Raw genomic sequence first — 5,193 nt, forward strand, 5'->3', positions numbered from 1 at the left:
TCATAGAATCATAGAATCATTGAGGTTGGAAGAGACCCTTGGGATCATCGAGTCCAACCATCTACCCTACTCTACAAAGTCCTCCCCTACACCATATCCCTCAGTACCGCATCCAAACGTCCCTTAAACACATCCAGGGATGGTGACTCAACCACCTCCCTGGGCAGCCCATTCCAATGCCCGACCACTCTCTCTGTGAAAAATTCCTTCCTAATGTTCAGTCTAAACCTACCCTGTTGGAGCTTGAAGCCGTTCCCTCTTGTTCTGTCATTAATTATATGTTCTGTCGTTTCCTCTCAGTGCCATCTCTCGTGGTTTAATTGCAGGCAGGGAAGCACACGGAGCTAGTATCAATTTTTTTTTTTTTTTTTTTTTTGGTCCAAGTTCTGTAAATATTTTTTTCGTCCAAGTTGTGTAGTTATTAGCCAAGCAGTCAAGCTGCAGTGCCCATTTTGCATCATCTAACCGGGCGTCACCAACATCTGAAGGCATCAGCGTCGCCTTACGTTGGACTTCTGTTGGAGAAATCCGACTTGGCATTACCACAGGAGGGGGGAATAAAAAAAAATAAATAAATTAGTCCTAATCAATCCTGGGGGATTCGTTCACACAGAATTCACTTCATCCTGGCCTGAGCTGCCGTCGTGCAGAAGGCTCCTCAGATTCCACGTGGCCCTGTAATGAACGCAGCGAAGTTCTCTGTGAGCCTTAATGGGGAACAGGACACCTCATGTCTGCAGCTTTGGGTCCTGACACTGCAAAGGTGACAGCGCTGCTGTAGGTCCTCATTTGCCTCTCGTTTCCATAGGGAGTCTGAATGCTGTGCAGTCCCTGCATCATTCTGAATTAAAGATCGAAGAGGCTGAGGGACTTGGGTCTTTTTAGCCTGGAGAAGAGAAAGCTGAGGGGGGATCCGATCAATGCTTATAAATACTTAAAGGGAGGGTGTCAACAGCATGGGACCAGTCTTTTTTCAGTGTTTCCCAGTGACAGGACAAGAGGAAATGGGTACAAACTTGAATATAAGAAATTCCACCTAAACATGAGGAGGAACTTCACTGTGAGGGTGGCAGAGCCCTGGAACAGGCTGCCCAGGGAGGTGGTGGAATCTCCGTCTCTGGAGACATTCAAAACCCACCTGGACACGTTCCTGTGCAACCTGCTCTGGGTGGACCTGCTCTGGCAGGGGAGTTGGACTAGATGATCTCCAGAGGTCCCTTCCAACCCCATAGCATTCTGTGATTCTGTGATCATCCTTATCCTCACTTTGCATATAATACATTGAAGGGTTAAAGGAATGAATGGACATCACATAGAGGTGGAAGGAGCTATCCAGGGTTGCAAAGGGATTTTGCAAGCCCAAATCTGTTCCTGGGCTTCCTGAATCACTGGACTCTCTTCCTTTCAGTAAATGAGTTTGCTGAATTCTTACCAAAGGCTGATGGCAGTCCATGCTCAGGAGATGATTGCAGTGTTGATAAAGGCACACCTCGTACAATAGAAGACATTACCTTTGAAGTGTGTCCACATGGTAGCTCCTTTCTGCCTCTTTTTAAATTTAAATGGGGGAATGAAAAGAGAAGAAGGACAGAGATGAGCAGGAGAGACCTGTGGGGACTGGAGAATGGTGTAGAAGATTACGCTTTTGTCAAAGATAAAGATAGACTGAGTCTGAAAAGAGACACAGGGATAGGAGGGTAAAGGAGAACAGAAGCCCCTAGTGCGAAACCCATCCAAGGATAATTTTCCTGTGCTTTCCCCCAAAACCAAATAGCAGTTGCACTGCTTACAACAATGGACCAGTATGTGTAATCTGCACCTCAACATGTGCTTGTGGCCACACTGCTGACATCTCCTGCACAATGAAGCACATCCACAGTTATTTTCCAGTTGTTACTGTGCCATGGATACGTCAGGATGGACACACAGAAGTTCAGCTTATTGTAACTAATGTTCCTTCCATGTGTAAGGAAATCTGTGTGGAAGCGGGCAAGAAATGCCTTGGCAAGGATTTTTGGTGGCCACTTAGTGTTTGTTGAGGAGTGAAAAGACCTATCTGTGCCCTTCCCATCTTGTGGAGTGGGGTCCTTAGCTAATGGGAAGCTCTGAGGTTGAGTGAGCTGAGAGATGGGGTCAACAACCTACTTCTAAATAAGAGTGGAAGAGGCTGCCCTGCTTGCCTCAGCAGTTCTGTAACTGAAAGCCTTAATATGTTTGTTGTTCATTAAAGGCAGGATTGAGGAGGCGAACACCGATCCGAGCAGCAACCTGGGTTCAGGATGAAAGAGAATTTATCTTTCACACCTCTGGGAGAGCTTTCTCTCGTAGTCAGAAGGAGGAGAGAAATCCAGCCCTACCCTGACGTCTCCAGGTACCTGCATCAAACAAACCCACCACGCTCCCCCTGCAGCAAGCTCACCTTTGATTTAGCCAGGTACTCTGCTGAAACCTTGTGCTGTTACTTCCCAGCTGACAAACCAGTGGCCCAAACCTCCAGGGCATCAGAGCTGCCCCTTCTCTTCCAGTCTGTGACACATCTCTCAGCCATCGAAAAAAACAGACCTGCTGCTGTCAGACCAGCTGTTAGCACCGCACGACGTGAGCTTGCCCAACCTTTTTCTGTACCGAGGGCTTGCAGGCAGCTCGAGAGGTTTGAATGCAAGAGGAGATCCCCCTGGGACTGTCAGTAGCAGGCTGACTGCAGGAAAATCACAGATTATGGCAAAAAGGCAGTAACATCTGCTGAGTTACTTAAAGTGGAAGCAAGTGTCTCTATTGAGCAATAGACTGTTTCGCGGCTGGTAAATAGTATATACTCTAAAATGTCCCTTGGGGTGAGGAAAGAAGGATGAGAGAACTTCTTTTAATTATCTTGTACGTGTTCTGACTCAAGTCTCAGGAAATTAAGCTCCAAGGGGGCTAGATGTGGCAGCTGCAAGACAGTGGCCTGTAATATCTCCGGCCGTGGGACGTGAACAGAGCCAGATTCTCAGGAGAGCTGTGGGACAGCCTGGCTGTGGGGGGAAACCTGGACTATGGTCCTCCAGGTGGCACCTCTCCCCCCTGGCTTCACAAACAGCCTCTTCCTCAGCACAGCATGAGACTGTACAGTCCTGCTGGAGATGCTGACATCCTACTGATGGAAAACTTCCATCCCCATCACTTGCCTTCGTAAAAGCACACATGAGGTAATTTATTTTATTTTCTTGCATAAAAAAGAGGCTCCTCAGACTCATTACTTAAATGCCTCAAAATAATTACATTGCTTACACGTGCTGTTGGGAGGTCTGCCTGTTTATCACCCCCAAAGTTCCTGGTTTTTGGTGGGGGCTGTAGTCTGTAGGCTGTTTCTGGGTTTGCTGTAACACTTGCCACTCATTACGAAAGGCGCTTGATAAAGCTAATTTCAGTATCCTCATCGCTTCATAGTCACAGCACCTAAGTGATAGGGAAAAGGCAAGTTCAGTTAGTGTATCAGATTAATTAAACACTCGTGTTAATTTTTAATAAGCAGAACAGAATGTTTCTATGGGTTGAAGGTCAGGGCTGCCTGCTACGGAGTCTTCCCACAGCAGGCTAAAAAAGAAGTAGGAAGGAAGCTTGGCAGGCAAACCTGTTGAAAGGCTGGTGTTAATGCCTGTAGGTGGCATAAACGCAGCGTGTAATTGCAATGCTACAACTCATCTGCAGCCTTTAGTCTCTTTGGCAGCTTGGTAGGTTTGCCCGAAACTTGAAGCCAGATTTTTATTTTTTTTTACTTACACCAGAGTGCTTTTTTAGACAATATCCCAAGATATTTTTTTGTATCTTAGGTGACACAAAACATATTAAATATCCATTTGGGTTTGCTTGTAAGTCTAGAATGTTAGTTTTCTTTCTCTTCTTGAAAAAGCTTTGAGTGCCTGCAAAATAAATCATCCTTTATTGCACTCCACATCACAAAATTTAATCACAAAGTAAGAAAAATCTGGTTTTCTTCTAACCTGAAACAACCAAACCTCCAGCCTGTACCTGGGTCGTTCATTAATAGTCACTGAAGAGCTGCTGACCCACAGTGATGTATCCCAAGGGAACTGGCCAATGACTCCAGCTGGGGCAGTGTGTCTGAAAGCAGCATTGTCCCAAAGATACAAACTTCTTCCAAATTACTCAGATACAGTTCTTCTCTGCTGCCATTCAGCCTGTTGTGGATTATTCTTGACAGGAGTAAGGAGGCACTAAAGGCTAATTAAACGCAGCAAACACACTTCATAGCTAAAACAGAGAACTAGTAGAAGTCACATTTGATAATGTTGGCCATTATCAAAATCAGATATGTATGATTTTCTTTAGAGGAAGACTAAGCATGTGCCACAGATAATTGCACGTACAGTCTGTGTTAAAAAAAGAAATATGTAATATTCTCATTGCTGTTTTGAGAATTGCTGTAGACTATATCAGGCAGTGTCGTCTCTAGGCACAGAGATGATGCTCATGGTTGGCTGAACAAATTTATTACTCTTGTCAAGTCTGAGAACTTTTAAACATACATACAAATAATTTTTTTCCCCCAAGGAAAATAACAGAAAAATCTTCAAATAATGTCTTTTTAAAATTTTGGCCTTTTTCCTCTCCATGTCCCAGTTTTTCCATCTCCTAAACGATGTCAAATTCACTTTGCAGGAACGTTGAAAGGTTTTAGTAATAGATAGGAAATGTACTGAGATCCTTGGCTGGAGGATGCTCTGTAAATATAAGATGTTATGGCTAATAACACAGACCTAAGTTATGACATGAATTACAAAGGGTGCCGTGAGGCAATCCCAGAGCTTTCCAAGCAAGCTCCATGATAAAATATTCCTGTGCTCTGGGCGGAAAACCTTGTGTTCATAAAGCACTGGCATGAAGATTATACTCTGTAGGGCAAGCTCAGTACAAAACTCAGTGGTGTTTAAACGAGCAGTTTAAGAAGAGCTGGCTACCAAAAGACGCCGTGATCATCATCAGGTTAGTTAGTGACAGATCTCTTAATTTTAGGCAAAGAACTAATTTAGGGATGAGGGTGCCAGCTTGAAACAAGAAGTTCATTCTCTGCACTGTGAAAGATTTACTGTGTGACCTTGAGGAAGTAATTTAATTTTACTGTTTCTTGAGTTCTTCATCTGACAAAAAAACCCCAAACAACCAAGAGTAGCATTTTCCCTTCCTCCCCAG

This window comes from Calidris pugnax, unplaced genomic scaffold (genome assembly GCF_001431845.1).
Source record: "Calidris pugnax isolate Ruff unplaced genomic scaffold, ASM143184v1 scaffold44, whole genome shotgun sequence".
Taxonomy (NCBI): Eukaryota; Metazoa; Chordata; class Aves; order Charadriiformes; family Scolopacidae; genus Calidris; species Calidris pugnax.